This window comes from Sminthopsis crassicaudata, chromosome 4 (genome assembly GCF_048593235.1).
Source record: "Sminthopsis crassicaudata isolate SCR6 chromosome 4, ASM4859323v1, whole genome shotgun sequence".
In the NCBI taxonomy this organism is placed as follows: domain Eukaryota; kingdom Metazoa; phylum Chordata; class Mammalia; order Dasyuromorphia; family Dasyuridae; genus Sminthopsis; species Sminthopsis crassicaudata.
Window position 1 is genome coordinate 404,974,048 of NC_133620.1, and position 20,619 is coordinate 404,994,666.

Below are 20,619 nucleotides of genomic sequence, written 5' to 3' on the forward strand. Positions count from 1 at the left end.
TATTTGTATCTCATCTTCAAATAAAATTTTTAATTAGTCATAAACTAACTTCACTAAAGAGTATTTTAAAAATAATAACTAACTAGTAAAACAAACTTCCTTTCAAAGAACATATGTATACCAAAAGTAATTAGCTAAAATTAACATACTCTAAATGATTTGATAGTTTCTTTGGAAATGAAAGTTCCTTTAGAAATGAAAGATTTTTTTTCAAAAGAGTATGGACATATGGAATGGGTGAATAAAGAGGATTGTAAATTCCATAAGTTGTAACTCAGAATGTAAATCTGACCAATCATAACTCAGATTGTAAATCTGACCAATAGTAACTCAGATATACAGTTTGCTTTCACTTCTGTATTCAGTGTGTCTCTCACTCGGGGAACACATCCACTTCTCTGGACAATCACAATTTGCACATTTTGGAATTGAAAGGGTATTTCTCTAGAGAAGAAAAAGTTGTAAATCTTATCATTATTATTTTGAAGGAAAAAAACTCCACCAAGTTACATGAAAGAGATGCCTGATGAAGACATATTACTCTCACCATCTCTGTAGGAACTATTTTTGAGAGTAATATTCTGCCAATTTACATATTAATTTGAATTACCCAGTCCTTTTCTAAATGAAAATACTTTTGGGTGGGGGGTCCAGGTGAGGAAGACCTTTTAAGGCTGCCAGTGTTTCTCATTACCATCTGCCTTACAGGAATAGAAATTTTTATAAGGTGGGGAAAGAGATGAGAGGGTAACTCATTTTGAAGCATGAAGAAATTGAAGGAAGACAGGCCTGAATATCATTCTGCAATGGAGGGCTCTGGATAGCCAGAAGGCTGCATTAAATGCATTAAGTTCCAGGTGAAAGGCAACTGGGGACTTCCAAAGGTACCAAGGAAAATGAGTATATAAAGGAAGATGGCAGGTTATTAATAACAACTTTTTTTTTTTCAAATTTTTCTTGGGATTCTGGTGGCAACAGTTGCCCATATGTACCAATGAAAACTTAACTGTTCTAAGTTTCGGAGATCTAGATTATTATATAATTATATATAAGTAGAAAATTTTATAAATTGACACATTAGTCACATGATATAAAGCACAAATAGATATATTTGTTAACATTTATGGGACACTTCAAAGCATATAAAGTATTTTCTATTCCCTCCTTTGATCCTCACAATGATACTATGACACTATTGTTAACTCTATTTTACAAATGGGGTAAGTCTAAAACTGAAAAAAGTTGAGATTTATTTGCCCAAGGTCACTTAACCAACAAAGAATTCAAGGCAGGATTTGAATTCCAATCTTCTTAGAGTCCAACACCACCCACTGACACACACTTAACACTTCCACACCCAGTATGACAGTGAAAAAAGCTTTGTTCCCAGAGGAGTTTTTTATTAGCATGTTAGAGCAAAAGTATTCAAGCAGTACTATGAGAGAAATATATGGGGAACAGAAATAAAGGGAAAGAACATATATTTCCTTCTACTTTGCCTTAATATTTTTTGGCTTGATGTAACTCAATAGCCTATAGAGTCTGTTTTGTTTTTTCATTGTTGTTGTTGTTTTTTGAGGCTGGGGTTAAGTGACTTGCCCAGGGCCACACAGCTAGGAAGTGTTAAGTGTCTGAGACCACATTTGAACTCCTGAATTCAAGGCTGGTGCTCTAACCACTGCACCACCTAGCTGCCCCGCCTATTGAGTCTGAAGTAATCACATCTGCTACTATAGGCTTCTTTACCCGTTTAGTATAAATACATGGACTCATTTCTGCCCCTTCCCCTCTAAAGTCTCATGTTTTACCTGATTTGACATTGAGGCCATAAGATTTTGACATATACTCTTAGTCATCATGAAAACACACATCCCATTAAATATTTAGCATATCTTTGACAAACAGTAAATCCATTCTTTCCAATTTATCCTTAGTTATAGCACAAAGGTTTTCAGTGGGATTTAAATTAAGCAAGCTACGAGGCCACAGAAGCATCTTTATCTCCATTTCTTGAATAATTTTTTTTTTTGTGGCATAACACAAGCCCATGCTACAAATCTCCATCTTCATTTGGAAATTTCTATACTTATGGAACACTTCTGCTTCTCAGTATAACAATATGCTTACCAGAGTTCTTCATTCCCACAATGGGGATAAGACTTTGAAGGCTCACTAAAAATTTTAAAATCTTCAAAATACCAAAAAGACTTCAGAGTACAATGAAAGCAAAGCTAAAAATCTTTAAGAACTACTAAGAGGGAGAAAACTTTTTCTCTTTTTGCCAGCACTGTATGATATTTTATATATTAGTACTTCTACAATGCACCAAAAGTATTTAAAATGTTAACACAAAAACTCCCTAAAAATAGCACATTAAAAATAATAGTTAACAGATGTCTTCATTCCATAACTTTTAAAAAATACATTGAATAATTTTAATATGTGATCAGAATATTAATTATTAGAAAGCTGAGTTTATAAAATAGCAACATTCTTGTATCATTGTTTTTCTTTAGATATTACTATGAGAAAAGATATGTAATATATTAACTAATTCCCAAATGTAATTTTTCAAAAATTAACAAAGTCTGCTAGAAATACCTGTTTCATCATTATTAAATTTTCAAAAGTCCCTTCTGTTTCAAACAATTTTGTAATTGCTTTTAGTAGGCATCTTCTTTCTACAAGGTAACAACCTATTTCTTTATCTGTAAAGGGATAATTGGAGAGATGTAGGTTTTGCAAAATTTTACTCCTGAAAGCAGCAATTGATTCAGTTTAATACACATTTATTGAGTGTGTATTGTGTACAAGATATTAGGCTAGACTAAGAATCAAAATGAGGTGAGAACATACTTTCCAACTCTATACCTACTGTCAAGCCCATCTATCACCAAAAATGATTTTAGAACTATTATGTGGCCCTACCCAATACACACAAGGGAAATAAGACAAATATACTTAGTAGCATTAACTTATACTTCTATTTCCATCTAAGAATGGATCTTAACTGATAGAATTTTCTCACTGAAGAAAGCAATCTAGACCATCTAATCCAATTTCTCATGCAAGGCAGACATCCCTTTCACCCATATCCCTAAAAGAAGTCATCATGTGATGCAGTAATTACAGTCTTAGGTAACCCTGCCACTTTATGAAGTAACCCATTTCATTTCTAACCAATTAAATTCTTCCTAATATATAACCATATTTATTTTTGTTAGTTTGTTGTTAAAATAGCACTACCTATTCAGATAGCTCAGTATCTTTTTCTCCTTTGTTAGTAGACCAAACCTCATCATTAATCCAACCAAATTTACCTTTTTTTTCCCCTACTTCAAAGAATTCCACTACAGTTTCATCTAACTAATCATAAACTATATGTTTAGGCACACAATCATATTTTGTCACATTATTTTTACAAAGTCTTTTTTTTCTCCATGGTTTAAAATAGAGAAGTACAGGATATAGTCCAAGGTCCAGTGTTTCATAAAAATTCTTGATACTCTTTTTCCTTTGATGATTACAGATCACCACGAGTAACAATAGCATCTTTGTCCACTGGCAGAGTAGTAAGGTCTTTGGCATGAGCAAAAGGGAAAGTGATTAGTAGTTAGTTATAAACCACAGACCAGAATTACCCTTGAGGCAATTGAGTAGGTTTCAAAAGCAAAAATAATAGCAAAAACACAAACTAAATGCCTTTTTTTTTTCATTTTAAATAATCTAGATGTTTTAATACTAGATAATATTAAAAGGTATATTAGTTCATTGCTCTACTAAAATAATTACTCAGCATGTTCTTTCATTACCAGCAGAATGCACCAAGTAAGGGAAGCCATAGACACTTGAATAAGGTGGCACTTAAATAAGGTTTTAAAGTATGGGTAAGAATTCAATTGGCAAAGAGAGAAGAGAAGGCATTCCAACCACAGGAAACAAAACAATGAATTCAGTCTCAATGTGAAATTTGAAAATTTCCAAGGAATAAATGCTGAAAATTTAACAATCAGCTCTCATTGGTTTCAGTATATTTCTTAATTAGATATAGAATTTTCTTAGCAAAATGTAGGGTTAGCTCTTCTTTTTAGACAAAAGGGACAGAAAATGTGAATGAGGATATTAATAAATTTTTATGATTAAAGGAGCAAGTTGAAGCAATTTCCTTCACATGAGCTCAGGCTTCATGGTGAAGTATGAAACTATTTGCCCTAAATATAAGGAAGTCAAGATATAGCTGACATTTTTGAGAAACAAGGAAAAGAAAGTTTTAGTATTCTCATGGTAAGGAATGAAAAAATAACAGAAAGATTGGTGAATTGAAGGAAGGAAAGAGATGGAATCCTCAAGAAACCTATACCAGAACTGACTTTTGAACTAGAAATCAGAGAATCTTACATACATTAATCTGAAGAAAGTTTCCACCTTCCAGAAACTTAGTTTCCTTTATCTATAAAATAAAGATCCTATCTTATAGGATTGTTGTGAAAATCAAATAAATTAATGGATATAAAAAATTTATAACCATAAATGCCAGATGTTGTTATTAATTTTACAAAATGTGAATTAGCATTAATACCTATTATTCAGTCCAGCTCCAGTGCCTCAGGATAGCAAGGAGATGACTCTGGATTGTCCTCAAAGAGTATGCCCATGGCTTACAAATTCTGAAAGGCTCAACCAAGCAGGAAAGACATCAAGTATAGGCCCAGTGAATGGCTATATGAAGGTATCAGGCTACTTGATTCAAGTTGATGAAAATATTAGCTGCTGATTATTTGCAAGGTAGTAAGTACATAAGGCTTTAGTGTATTATACAAATACACACAAAATAAAACAGTGCATGACCTCAAGAAGTTTATATTCTATAGAAGAAATGCAATATGTAAACAGATTTATTAATATGATATAAAGGAAAGCACCCCCAAAAATTATGGGATTAAGAAAAAAAATCTCACAGCTTGTCAATTTACCCAAACTTAACATAAACAAACAAAACAAAACAAAAACCCTAAGATGTCTAGGAAGAAGGCAGAGAGAGAAAATACTTTCCAGAGATAGCCTATATAAAGGCATATAGGCGCGCAGTGGATTGAGCACCAGCCCTGAATTCAGGAGGACCTGACTTCAAATCTGGTCTCAGATACTTAACACTTTCTAGCTGTGTGACCCTGGGCAAGTTACTTAACCCCAGCCTCAGGGAAAAAAAAAAAGGCATATAGGCAGGTGAATGCCAAATTTGGGCCCTACAGGACATAATGTTTAACACATAGAGTGCATCAAGGTGAAAGAATATAAAATAAGTCTGAGGCTTGAGGGTTTTAGAGTTTATCTTACAAGTAATAGAGAGCTAGTGAAGATTTTTTAGCAGAGATATAATTTGGCCACACTTATAATGTAGGAATAATATTTTGGCAGCTGTGGAGACTGGGGAAGTGTGAAAAAATCTAGAAGCAGAAACATCACTTAGGAGACTATTATATAATACTCCAGATAAGAGATTATGAGGGCCTGAACTAGGCCAATGGCATATGAATGAACAGAAGAGAACAGATACAAGAAGTACTATGGATGTAGAATTGACAAAATTGGCACATGATGAGATAAGTAACATTGCTGTTTTGTGAGGATTTTTGGTTTGTTTGGGATTGGGTTGGGTTTTGTTTGTTTTGTTTGCTTTTCTTTAATAGTTACTTTCTTCCACAGTCAAAATTTGAAGCACTTTAGAAGAGAGACAGACAGAGAGAAGAGTCTAGAATGAAGGTGAGATTCCAAACCTGAGTAAATGAAAGAATAGTATTACCACCAAAAATACAGAAATTAGGAGAAAGTTTGAAAGCCAATGAATTGCTGTTTCTTCTTTTACAAATGATTAATGTGAAAATAAATTAAGTTTTACATGACTGTACTTATGTAAATTATATCAAATTGCTTACCATCTTAGGAAGGAGAGAAAGAAAGGAAGAAAGAAAGAACAGTCTAGAACTCAATCTTATTAAAAATGAATGTTGAAAATTGTCTTTACATGTAATTGGAAAAAATAAAATAGTACTTTTTTTTTTTTTTTTTTTTTTAAAGATAAAGTTTCTAGACCTGATGAACTTGAGATATACATCTAAAGCACATCTAAGTGAAATTGTCTAGTACACAGCTGGAAATATGGGATTGGAGTTCCAAAGAGATCAGGGCTAAAAATATAGATTTCAGTGTCAGCTTCATAGAGATGATTATATTAGTCATGGAAACTGATGAGATTGCCAAGGGAGAGAACTGAGAAAAAGATGGAGATAGAACTCTGAGATTTGGGAGATGGAAAAGAATCCAGCAAAAACTGAGGAAATGGACAAAAATTCAGGAGGAACATGAGGAGCAAGTAGTGTCACAAAAATCCAAGATCAAAGCTACCCCCCAAAAATCAAGTAGAATGAAAATAGAGTAAAAATCATCAGAAAAAAAAAAAAAACCTAAAAGATTGTTGCTGACCTTAGAGAGATGTCTCAATAAACTGATGAGGTCAGGTAGAAAAGGAAACATTTGGAGAAAAGCAAATAAATATAGACAACTATAAAAGGGGGGAAATTGTGTAAGATAATAATTGAAGGGAATGTAGGGTCAAGAATGCAGGAGATGTGGTCATGTTTGTACAGGAGACAGTAGATAAGGAGACTAAAGATGGGAGATGGAAGAAATGATTAGAGGAGCAAACTTATCAGAAGACATGAAAAATAGGATTACCGAGGTTAGCCTAAGCAAGGAAAAGGGCCACCTCTTCCACTGAAACAACTCTAAGTCAACTTAAAGCAAAAGACTTCAAGAGAAGAGGCTTGAAACAGTAATTTCAGAAAGAGTTGGTTGTTGGCTTTCATTCTGGAAGAGGACCAAAATGATATCACTATGTTAGAATCGAGATATTTTAATGTGTCCGACAATGGCTGATCAGATCAATACAAGCTCAAAATGCTCTGCCACGGGTTAGACACAAATAGTCCATATGAACATTTGGGGTAGCTTCTGTAACTCTGCACATCTTGCATTTCTTCTGGCAAATTCAATTTTCCTTTGCTCTAGAGCACAGCACCTTTTCTGATGAAGATAAACCATGCTGGCAGTCCTGTGTTAGTAAAGAGGGTTCACATATGATAAGATAAATCAGTAATGAACTACTGCAGCATTTAGCAGCATAGGGATAGAAAACACTGAGCTGGGGAAAAACCAAGGTAGAGCTTACCCCTAAAGTACAAGTAGTGATAGGATATTGAGGCAAGAGAATTAAGAGTAAAGGATGATGCATAGGTCACCTTTACATATATATACTGCAGGTCACCAGGCAAATACTCTAAAAGAAAAGAAAATGTAGCCAGTGTGTGCAATAAACTAGGAGAACAAAAAAAGGATAAGGAAAGAGGGGTTGTTGGTCATGAAGGGGAAGTATACGTTTAGATGGGACAGAATAGGTTAAGACAGAACAGATGGCTGGTTATGAGCAGAGAGAACTTCATTGTTCACTATAATAGAAGTATGTAACAATTTCACTATTACATACCCTTGTGGGTGACTGCAATAGTGATTCAGAGTTTTTGAGGGGGAAATAGTAGGTATTTAAAGTTCCTAAAATATAAAAGCAAAGATTAGCATAGAAAAGAAAATCTAAGCATATTTCAGTTGCATAAAAGGGGTTTTTGACCTTATTTTCCAGATTTCCGTTATGCAGGGAGTTGTACTATATGCTATAAGGCCCCTTCCAATGTTAAAAGTCTATGATCCTAAATGCAGAAGAAAAGGAACTAGGAATCATAACTGACCACGAGATGAATATGGGTCAACAAACATTTTTTAAAAGCAAATTTTGTGAGAGAAGACCCAACATAAATCAAGGTTCTAATTTCAAAAAAAAAAAAAAAAATTGACATATAACAGACCGTAAGTGAAATTTCATTTATATTTATCAATTTTGGTCACTATTTCAAAAGTGATGAGAAAAAAAAAAAGGGCTTTAGGAACAAGATAAACATTCAAAAAATGTTTCCAGAATGAACGGTTTAAAAAAGAGGTGCAAGATTAGAAGGGAAACAATAAACTGGGAAAACATTTTTACAGTCAAAGGTTCTGACAAAGGTCTCATTTCCAAAATATATAGAGAATTGACTCTAATTTATAAAAAATCAAGCCATTCTCCAATTGATAAATGGTCAAAGGATATGAACAGACAATTTTCAGATGAAGAAATTGAAACTATTTCTAGTCATATGAAAAGGTGCTCTAAATCACTATTGATCAGACAAATGAAAATTAAGACAACTCTGAGATATCACTACACACCTCTCTAATTGGCTAGGATGACAGGAAAAGATAATGGTGAATGTTGGAGGGGATGTGGGAAAACTGGGATACTGATACATTGTTGGTGGAATTGTGACTACATACAGCCATTCTGGAGAGCGATTTGGAACTATGTTCAAAAAGTAATCAAACTTTGAATACTTTTTAATCCAGCAGTGTTACTACTGGGATTATATCCCAAAGAGATCTTAAAGGAGAGAAAGGGACCCACATGTGTAAAAATGTATGTGGCAGCCCTCTTTGTAGTAGCTAAAATTGGAAACTGAGTGGATGCCCATCAATTGGAGAATGGCTAAATAAGTTGTGATATATGAATGTTATGGAATATTATTGTTCTGTAAGAAATTATGCAGGATGATTTCAGAAAGGCCTGGAGAGATTTATATGAACTGCCATCTGGGAGAAGGAGTAGGGGGAAGGAGGAGAAAAGTTGGAACAGAAGGTTTTGCAATTATCAATGCTGAAAAATTACTCATGCATATATTTGTAAATAAAAAGCTATAATAAAAAAAAAGAAAAAATTACATATCAAAAGGTAGTACATTTTAAATATATTTTATTATTATAAAATTGATACTAAAAAATTTAAGAAAACTTAAAAAGGGGTGCAAAATGGATCCATTTAAAGGAATTGAGTGTCTAGAATGAAGAAGAGAACTACAAGAAACTCACTAAAAAGTTTTTACAACGTGAAGCTGTTTTCCATATCAGAATTAAATATAAGCAAATGAGCTTAAAAAATGACCACCAACAAAAAATTTCACCAACAGAATGAGAGGATAATGAAACAGGCTATAGAACCATTTACCTCCAAATGATTTAGATAGCAATCTGAATAAATGGGGCTAAATTGAAAAATCTTTAGAAGCTCCTTTCAGCTCCTAAGATTTGTAAAATTAGAGCAAAATAAAAACTGACTATGTTTGATTAGGAGTGATTTACTAGAATCATGTTTTCCAATTACAAAACTATTGAGTAAATAATTTTCCTAATTTTATCACAGTGTACAAGAGATGCATGTAAACCTATAGGCAAATACCTTTTTAAAGAAAGAAAAAGGAGACTCACAGTAGAGTAATATTCAGGAAATTGAAGAAAAAATTTGTCAGTGACCTTGCCAGCCCAAGATCACACATTTGACTTACGGGCAAGTAACCTGGGCAGGAAATATGGAACAAGAAATCACAGATCCAACACTCAGAATTCCAAGTTGGGCTAGTAGCACAGAATGTCTACAGCTGATCAAGAAATCAATTCTTGGCCCAAGCCAACAACAAAGAATTGACCAAAAAGATACTTAGAACTCTGAGTCAGGTTAGACCAGCAACAATAGTGGAATCAAGCCCTAGATTAGGGTAGTAGCTGGGATTAAATGCCTAGAGAGCCTTAACTTTGAAAACTCCAACTTATGGCAGCTAGGGCAAGCCCCTGCAGACCTGAACCCTCAAGCTAGGCTAGCAGTCAAAGCCAGTAAGCACAGGACTCTTCATAGTTCTTTACAACCAGTACTCCCAGAAAGGTGATGGTGGTGGTGATGGTGATGGTGGTGATGGTAGTGGGAGTCTCAGAGAGATAAGGATCACAGCATCAAAAGAGCTCCCAGCTAGGCTAGAAATACCATATTACTGGAAGAATGACAATATATAAACAGAAAAGAAGCTATCATGAAGCTGAGGATGCCCAAGTCACCAAACTTAAAAGAGAATAACTACAAAGCACTTAGAAGCAAAGCTTCAAAGAAAAACAATCTACCCACAAGATCAATCCTGGAAGAAATGATGCGTGAATTTTTTAAAATTAGTTTTGCATTGTACATGGAAACAGCAATACTGTATGATGATCAACTGTGAATAACTTAGCCATTCTTGGAAATGTAATGATGCGAGATGATGAAAACTGCTATTCATCTCTAGAGAAAGAACTGATGGAATATGAATGCAGAGCAAAGTATACTATTTTTCACTTTCTATATTTTTTAAAAATTCCTTTGGGTCTATGTCTTCTTTCACAGCATGACTAATACAGTAATATATTTTGCATGATTGAACATGTATAACCTATATCAAATTGCTTACTGTCTCAAGAAGGAAGGAGGCTAGGATAGTAGAGAGTTTTTTTTAATGAATGTTAAAAATTGTCTTTACATGTAAGTAGAAAAAATATTTTAAATGAGTTTTTAATGGTATTATAAATGAAATGAAATAATAGAAGATAGCAGTGAAAAAGAAATAAGGAGCTTGGAAAGAAAATTACAGGTTGGCACAAAAGTTTTATTCAAACAACAAACTCACTAAAAATCAGAATGGATTTGAGAGAAGTTAAGTAAGACAATAAAAAGAGTTAAATAAAGTTGAAATATTGAAAAAACAGAAGAAAATAAAAGGTCGCTCAAGTTAAAAACTGACAATTCAAGGAGAAATAATTTAAAAATGATTACACTATCTCCTAAAAGCCATAACAAAACAAAACAAAACAAAAAAAAACTTAGATAACATATTTACATGAAAAACATGAAAAGAAAATTGCCCACCTCAATTAGAACAAGAGGGCAAAGTGAAACAGAAAGACTCCCTTGGTTACCTCCTAAAAGAAATTTCAAAATAAAAACTAGTAATGAATGTCAAAGCCAAAATCCAAAACTTTCAGGTAAAAGTAAACATATTGCAAGCTGCCAGAAATAATCCAGGAGTCATAGTCAGAATCACACATGATTTGATGGCCACCACTATTTAGGAGCAAAGAGCTTGAAATGATATTACAGAAGAAAAAGAATACAAGTCTACAACCAAGAAAAACTTATTCAGCAAAATACATAGAATCTTACAGGGGGAAAATTATTAATTAAATTAGAGACCTTAAAATACAAAGTGAAACATTAAAAAGTAAATTCAGACAAGAAATCAGTCAAGATTTTATAAGAAAGAAATTTTTGCATTCTAATGTACACGGTAGGGGGAAGAGGGGGCTAATACAAACATCCCAAGTACCATGTTATCTATAAGGTTCTTGAAGGGACCTTTCAAATAAGAGCTTGGAAGTGATTTTTGTTCTGTTCTGATGATCTTTAAAAGGCAGAAGAAAAGAGGGAAAGGACAAACTAGGAATAAAAGAGAAATTGGGCCAGAGAAGAGAGTTATCCCATATACTGAGGGAGATACATATAGAACATACAAATAAAGAAGTATGAAAATTTTCTTATTGCTTGAAATTTGAATTGATGCAGAGTGAACAGAATCAAGGAAACAAGTTTTATGATAACAACATTGTAAAGATGAATGATTTTGAAAGATTAAAGAATTCAGATCAACACATTGATCAGCCAAAATTCTAGAGAAGCAATAATTTAAAGTTTGCCCATCTCCTGACAGGTGATGGACTATATATAGTGAGAAATGTTTTTGCCAATACAGCCAATGTGGGGCTGTTTTGCTTGGTTATGTGAACTTGTTATAGGAGTTTTGTTTTTTCTCTTTTTTCTTCAGAGACACTTGAAAATGGTAGACGAAAGAGTAGAAATTTGTTCATTAAAAAAAATTTAATGTTTTAAAAATAATTTTTAAAGTGCCTATTCAGTGCCTGGAGATACAAAACAAAAAGTACTCAAGGCTTGCCTTCAAGGAGCTTACTTTAGAAAAAAACAACATGTATACTAAAAAGTGATTATCAAAGTAATTTCTTTGGTGAGGGCATCAGCATCTTGCAGGAGGTGATAACTAAGCAGTATTTTGAAAGAGACTGGAGAGCCTATGAAACAGTAAAAAAAATTTTAAAAGGGGTGGGGGGGGGGGGGAAGAGTAGAGAAATGAGCTGTGTGAAGGGAGCAAGCTAATTTGGCTGAAGAGAGTAATATGTAATAAGCCTGGAAAAGTAGGCTGAAAGCAGATTGTAAATGCCAGAGAAATTTGTATTTTCTCCTAAAGCAGATTCTCAAAATTTTTCAACTCAGGATCCCTTAATACTTTTAAAAATTGATGAGTCTCACATCCAAAGAATTTTTGTTTATGTGACTTAATAGCTATATTTGTCATATAAAAATAAAAACATCTTAATATTTTTATTAAAAAGATTTTACTTCAAGGTCTCAGTGCCCTAGAGCAGGGTGTCAAACTTAAGAAGAAACACATCCCTGAGGTCACATTTTGACTTAGATAACTACAAATTGACATTATCTGTTTTGTACTGATTTTTATTTATTTTGTTAAATAATTTCCAATTATATTTTGATCTGCTTCTGGTCACACTTGGAAGTTTTGTGCCTGACCTCTGAGCACTGAAAACCTCCTAGAGACAAGATGGGTTTCTAGAGCTACTTTGGGAAGGAAGAGTAACATGGTCATACCCATACTTTAGGAATATCAGCCTAGGTTATTACCATTTCAAGCTCCAAAAATTAAAGCCAAATACTCTATTCAATTTATGTTTCAACCTGCACTGAATATTGATGACTTCACTGTGTATTGTTATTTAGGTATGACATACTTTTGCACTTCAAAATATTTTTCCTATGCCTAGAAATACTATAATTATTTTCTTTTAGCCCATTTGTTACCATAAAGTTGATACAAGCCTTTGTCTATAGAGAATTGTTTTGTTTAGTTTAATTTTTCAGCTTTCTCTTATTATTATTTCTGGCTACATATATCTTTTGTATCTGTATCATGGACCAATTTGGTAATCTGGTGAAACCTATAGAGCTCTTCTCAGAATGCTTTTAGAAACTAAAGGAAACTCTTTAAGTTTTAGTTTAATGAAAATAAAGATACATATTTTTTTCCTACCCAAGTTCATGGATTCCCTAAATATATGTACTTCTTCATAGAAGTTAATAGTCCTTGCCTTAGAGTCTTTTTCATTATTTATGGGCTCCTCTCCAAACTTCCCTAATTTTTTCCCATTATTTAGACTTGAAATTACCCTGTGATAACACTTCCTGGCTGTGTGACCCTGGGCAAGTCACTTAACCCCAGCCTCAGAAAAAAAAATTACCCTGTGACTTCTCTTATCCCCAACATATTAAAAAAAAAAAAAAACTATCCCATGAAATCTGTCCCTTATTTTCCACTCTTAAGTTACTTCATTAGGAACTGAACACCTGTTGCCTAAACTACCACAGCTATTTCCTAATGGGTTTCTCTGCTTTCCAACTCTTAAAAATATACTGCCCAATGGAACCAGAAAAAATATCTGCACAAAACTTTAATCATAATACTTGCCAGTTCAAGCCTTCAATGGTTTCCTAGTGCTATAGTAACATTTTCTAAACTGAGTTGTTCAGAAATCTAGTGCTAAATGTGATGAAACGGTTCCCTGGGAATACTGAGGCTAGTAATGTTATCCCCATCTAAAATGCAAAACATGAACATATGCATCATATGGCTCTGAATAGAAGCCATCCTTTTCCCCAATATTTAGTTCATATAAACACTTGAACATAGTCCGGAATTGTGTTAACAATGAATAATAATGACAATAACAAAGAAAAATAAATTATTTTTAAATGAATAAAATGTCTTTATTTGATTTTGAAAAAAAAAAAAAAAAGAAACCTTTCACAAACATATTTTGTATAGAAATTTTATATGATACTTTTTCAGGACTATATGCCCATATAGACAGGTGGGAACTGTAAGGTCTGTAATAATAGTTGAGGCCCAATAAACTAGGAATCATTTTCTAATTCTGTCCTCAATATTTCAAAAGGTCCATATTTTAATCATTGTGGGTACTCGATCAATAAAGATCATAACTCCTCTTTAATTTAGTAGAGGGTCTTTCAAAATTGCTATGGCCACATGTCATCATTCTGCAGCCAAATTGACAATGAAAGTATTAGCTTATGAAGACTGTTCTTGAGACAGTACACTTACTGTCTATCCTTCAGAACCTTCCCAAGTTGGTGAGACCTGTTAGAACTTGCATTCCAGTGGTATAGTATTCAAGAACCTTGGCTCATTTCCATGCCAGGAAGAACACAGTAAGACTTTAATAAAGGTGGCATTCCTTGCTCTATTTTCTCACCAAAATACTTATGTCAGAATTTCCTTTCTATACTTTTATTGTGTTCATGTGATTCTTTCTCAAAGGCTCCACTCACTCAGTTACCCCATTAGGGCTCTCTGCCAGGCCTTGTCCTCATGTCTTTTCAGAGGCAACTACTTTCCTTCAATTATTGTATTATGACATCAAACTAGAGTTTGTTCTCAATCCCTTTTTTCTGTGCCATCCTAGAACTACAATTTGGTTCTAACACTTCAAACATCATTCTCAACTCTTTACTTATTTAAATGCAATAGATCTCTAGTATTCAGAATCTTTCTCCAGTTTGATATGTCTGAAGTCTCCCCCAAAACTCACTAAATTGAATATCTACTTCCTCCAAAACTTTAATCAAAAACTTCCTCTTTAATTATCAGAAATTAAGTCTATTAAATGACAAATTTACAATTTAAAAATTTTAAATAAATACTAAGTTCAATCAGTTTACTATCTATATATCTGCAAATATAATCTATTCACTATGGGGATGCCATTTCAATACCAATTCCACATAGGCAAGAGTTAAAACATAAGCATATTATCACTCAATAAAGAATTTATTTGAATCTAAATATTACTAATCACTTTATATGGTCTGTCTAATGTTTTGTTACTTAAATCAATAAGAACTAACACTCACATAGCATGGTAAAGTGACTGAATATTGCTACTTGTCTGGGTACCCATTTCATTTGTAAAATGGGTACTAAATGGTCTCTAAGGCTTGAAATCTATGAGTTGATATAATTCTCCTCTAAACTTCACAAGCAACACTAGCAATTGAAATTATAAACCCCAGTTTTACAAATCAAAAAAACAAGTCTCAGAAAGGTGACTTGGCCATAGTAACAAAACTCTTAAGAGCCAGAGGCAAGATATGAATCTAGTTCTCTCCTGACTTCAAGTGCAACAGTTTTTTTTTTTTTTTTCACTATACCACACTAATTCTCAATAACATAAACAGTTGATTCAAGTTCATCAATCTACCCCAAGGTATGGAAACTTGCCAGGAGTTACAGTTATGAACCCAACACAGCAAGGCTAAAAGAACTTCAAGGTCCAGGAGAAAATGGCTCCTGGATTCTTCAGATGAATTGGTGTTATAGCTTGGCTTCTGACAGTTTCTATAATAAGCACAGGCCCAACCCAAATCAAATAGATCTATTTAATAACCAGAATGTCACCCTCCTAGTAGCAAGGTTTTCTACACTCAGCTGTTACACTGAGCAACCTAGACTGGGACGAGGGGAACTAAAGCCATTTTCTCCCAAGTTGTATAGCAGCTAGATAGAAAAATAGTCCTGATCTCTCTCTAGCAAGCTTTTCTAATTTGGTATTCAAGGCTAGAGTACTGTGTGCTGGCTCATAGAAATTCCTTTCCATGCAAGGTGTACAAATAATCAAGTGACTTATTTATAATAAAATTAATGTTCAGAGTAATATATGTAAAATCAGAAATCAATATACCCAGAGACAAGTAAGAAAGCTTTAAATTTATTCTGTGATTATAACAAAGGATAAAGAATCTTAATCATTCAGAATGCAGGGCAATTGAAATACATTACTAGAAACCGTTACACCAGAAGACAGATGTTCTTGTGTTTCTGCTCCGAGAACTTCCTTCCAAGCATGAACTAAAGTCTGAAGATTCGAATACTTTCTCAATTGCTTTTCTCCCAGAAACGAAGGGGAAATGGGCTGGGTAAAATTTTTTATCTAAACTATATGGAAAAAATAAAACCAAGCCTTATCAGATGAACAGATCAAAATCAAGACCTATCTATTTGAGAAGGGACCAATTTAAATTAAGAACTATTACTATGAATGAATATGGTAGTTAATGTAAAAACACTTTAGAAAACTGCTGCACTTTTCCTCCATTCCCTTAAAAAAGGAGGGAAGGAAGGAAGAAAGGAAGGAAGGAAGGAAGGAAGGAAGGAAGGAAGGAAGGAAGGAAGGAAGGAAGGAGGGAGGGAGGGAGGGAGGGAGGGAGGGAGGGAGGGAGGGAGGGAAGGAAGGAAGGAAGGAAGGAAGGAAGGAAGGAAGGAAGGAAGGAAGGAAGGAAGGAAGGAAGGAAGGAAGGAAGGAAGGAAGGAAGGAAGGAAGGAAGGAAGGAAGGAAGGAAGGAAGGAAGGAAGGAAGGAAGGAAGGAAGGAAGGGAAGGAAGGGAAGGAAGGAAGGAAGGAAGGAAGGAAGGAAGGAAGGAAGGGAGGGAGGGAGGGAGGGAGGAAGGAAGGAAGGAAGGAAGGAAGGAAGGAAGGAAGGAAGGAAGGAAGGAAGAAGGAGGGAGGGAGGGAAGGAAGGAAGGAAGGAAGGGAGGGAGGGAGAGAAGGAAGAACAAAAAAAGAAAAGCATTCAATGTACTAAGTCTATATTTTATGGCAACAGTTTATGCCAATGTTATGTTCTATGTCTAAGCTGATATCAGTTATACTCTTAAATATCACTCAAACATAAATCTTCAGGGTCACCCTGTAAGTGATTTTTGAGTTAATAACAAAGGTGGCAAAGCACTTCACTGTCAACTACAAATAGCAGTTCTCTATTTAACATAGAAAGGTTAAAAGTCAGGCTACTGAACCAAACTAGAACCTACAAAGTAAAAGAGGCAAATACTTGAAAAGCCAAACACTTGAAACAAGCAAAATTGTCAATCAGCAAATACCAACTTACACTATTAACAGAAATACTGGCTCTTCCTAGCTAAAATTGAAAATTTTCTGGGCAAACAACTTAGTAGCTACTTAAATGCCAGAAAGAGCGTGACTTCACAATTATATTTAAGTGAGTAGATGTTTATGTAACATATATACATGTATGTGTGTGTGTGTGTGTGTGTGTGTGTGTACACACACATACACTTATGTATATGTATATAATCTAGACTTATGATTTCACTGGTGTAGAACATTTCTCTTAGGAAACTCCTTTACCAGTACAGATCAATTCCAGTTCTACATCATAGCCTTAGACAATGTCTGAGGAATTGGAACTTAAGTGGCTGCTCCAAGCTTCCTGTAGAAGCAGTATTTGAACTTCATAAACAGTACACATACAATACAGAAGATAATTAAGACTGAAAATTAATTTTTTAAAAATGCTCAAACATAAGTATAAAAAGAAATACGGTTTTGCTGTCATATTTTAAAACAGTCTCATATATTCTGATTAATACAATCAGAATTTTTACTCTATGCTGGACTCGGTATATCAGGATATAGAGAGCAGTAGGATAACTACATCCTAATTCGAAATTGCCGTAATTGGGGAGGGAGGAGGAGAAAAGCATCTGTCCTATTCAGAACTGCTATTACTGGGGAAGAATTAGTGGGGGGAAAAGGAGCATTTGCTCCCATCTATTCAAAACTACCAGAATTGGGGAAGATAGCAGAAGAAAAAAAAGCATTTCTCCTCATGTGAAAAAGACAACTAAAAGAACTGTCTAATAGACTGACATTTAGGAGATGATCCGGGATGTCAAAATGAGCATGTCTGAATAGAGAAATAGAGAAAAGACGTGGAAACAATGTTCTATGAGGTATAAATCCTAAAATGGTAAGAGTCACTTTCTTAATTTCTTTGCAATAGCAAAAAAAAAAAAAAAAAAAAAGTGTGGAGGACACTTTCATTAAGCAATAAAATAATAAAATATACGAAGGAACCAAAAAGAACAGTTCTGCTCGATGGTTGAAGGGAATTTTACAATATAACGGATGGGAATGCGGAAAGCAACATGAGCAGCTCTAGTAAATGAGACCTGGGTGAAGAAGAGTTCAAAAGTCTTCAGTGGGATTGGAAAATCTTTCCCTGAAATCCACACAGAAAAACACCTATATCAAAAAACAGTATTAATTGCAAATTAAGTGGAGACGAACACGTTTTCTAACCTCCTGCAGCGGAGAACCCAGCCCTTTCCTTTGGGAATTCCCAAAAGAAAACGCTGCATCTCCGCCCCTCTCCTACAGCCGGGCCGCCTCCCGGCTGACCACAGCTTCCCCTGCCAGCCAGCTGCCCGCCCGCCCGGGGGCGCTCTCCCCGCGGCCACGCCGGGATGACAGCCCCCTCCCCGGCCCTTCCGGCTCTCCCGGGCTCCGTCCCTCCCGCGCCCTGGCTCTGCCGGGCCCCGCGAGGTGCCCAGCGCTCCGAGTCCTCCCGCCTCGCCCGTGCCGGCCTCCAGCCGGGCTTCCCCGGCCCCATCCCTCGTGGGGATTCCCCAGCGCCAGCCGCAGCCTCCCGGGATTCCCGCTCCTCCCCCTCTACCTCCGGGATCTCCCAGTCCCTCACCTCCGATCCCCCGCTCCCGCCCGTAACACTGGGGGAGCGGGCTGGCCGAGCGCCATTCTCTAAGGAGACCAGACGCTCGGCTTCCTCCGGGGAGGGAACAAGCTTTCTGAAATCTCACCTTCTCTTCCAAGCCGCCCGGGGGCCCCAAACACCAGCGGGGACCCGCGCTTCCGGCTCCGGACGGAAAGGGTTCCCGCGTGGGACAGGAAGTCCCGCCCTCTCTGTCTCTCCCTCTCTGGGTCCTATTCCCAGACGTCACGTTACGTCACCTCGAAACGAGTAGGCTCCAGGACTCCTCTGGGAGCCCCGAAGAGCACTCTCCAGCGAGGGAGGGCGAAGGTGGGAAAGGGGCGTGGCTAGGGTGCGGCGCGAACCTGAAGGGGGCGGAGTTAGGTCTCAGGGAGGAAAGTCACAAACAATGAGACTCTTTCTTCCCTCTTCCCCGCCCTCAGCCTTAGATTTGAGAGGCTTTGGAGGGCTCTGAGCGCCTGATGAATCTCCGGCCGTGTGCATCCCCATGGCTGTCCAGACTGAAGATCCCCGGGCAAGCCACTCAAGTGACCCCAATTTCTTCAGCAAAAACAAAAACCAAAAAAAAAAAAAAAAAAGACTATTACTTCAGAGAGATACAAGACTTACCTTGTTTTACCCCAGAGGTTAAAGTTGGGAGCAATTGGTAGAAGATTCAGCCTTAACATGTAGAAGTAATAATATGGATATAAATATTTTCCCTGTCATTTATATATCACCTATATTTGGTATAATCTGGATTGTATTAAATAGAACATGCTACATTATAATATTGTATATCATGTAAATAACATTTAACTATATTTACATGTTATGTTTCATTATATGAATGTAACATTTTATATAACAATATTAACACATGATATACAATATAAATAACATGTAACTATATTTACATGTTATGCTTCATTAATATGAATGTAACATTTTATATAACAATATTAACACACGATATACAATATAACTAACATTTAACTATATTTACATGTTATGCTTCATTAATATGAATGTAACATTTTATATAACAATATTAACACACGATATACAATATAACTAACATTTAACTATATTTACATGTTATTCTTCATTAATACTAATATAACATTTTATATAACAATATTAATATAAATATAACATTTAAGTAATATACAATATAAATAACATTTAACTATATTTTACATGTTATGCTTCCTATGAATATTTGTTAATGATATACTATAATTATATTATAAAATGCTATAATTTTTATTATAAAATAGCGTTACATATTATATATTGTTATGTAATACAGTATATATTTAATCTAGAGTATCTCAAATATAGATATATAATTTAAGTTAAGTAATATATATTTTACTTAATATGTCATTTACATCAAATATAAATGATAGGTAAATGATATAGTATTCTTATCACAGTAATTATTCATTATTATTTTTTTCATATATGAAGCCAGAACCTTTCACTAAGTGCTCCCAGCCCTAGCCTCTGGGTCTAGTAGCTCTCTGAAGTGATTGCCCTTCAACTACTTGAAGATGTTTATCATACCTGCTCATCATCTGTCCCCAGTTGTCTTTCCTAAGACAGGCTCAGTTCCTTCAAATATTCTCATACGATCTGAACTGGAGGCCCTTTATTATCCAGGTGGCCCTCCTTGAGATGTTTTCTAAATTATCAGCCTTCCCCAAATGTGGTATGCCCCAAACTTACAAAGACACTTTTGATGTATTAGAAAACACTGGGAAGAGAAGGGAAAATAAACAAACAAACAAATAAATAAATAAATAAATAAATGAGTGAATGAATGAATGAATAAATAGATGAATGAATGAATGAAGGAATGAAGGAATGAAGGAATGAAGGAATGAATAAAGATTTCTGGACAATTTAAAATATAGAGAAATAGAGGTGCTACAAATGTGGAATGTT

General features: G+C 35.0%; 1 protein-coding gene across 10 annotated transcripts in view; it reads right to left on the minus strand.

The window, feature by feature from the left end:
- Window positions 1-18,888, minus strand: part of DISP1 (dispatched RND transporter family member 1) — a 243,168-nt gene extending 224,280 nt beyond the window's left edge. For 7 of the 10 annotated variants that reach the window (XM_074262665.1, XM_074262657.1, XM_074262660.1 and 4 more), the window contains exon 1: window positions 18,661-18,840. The gene's annotated coding sequence lies outside the window, so the exon portion shown is untranslated. Of the gene's footprint in view, window positions 1-18,660 lie in introns of all 10 variants that reach the window. The other 3 variants (XM_074262656.1, XM_074262670.1, XM_074262667.1) reach the window with 3 other exon arrangements.
- Window positions 18,889-20,619: the final 1,731 nt, after the last annotated feature.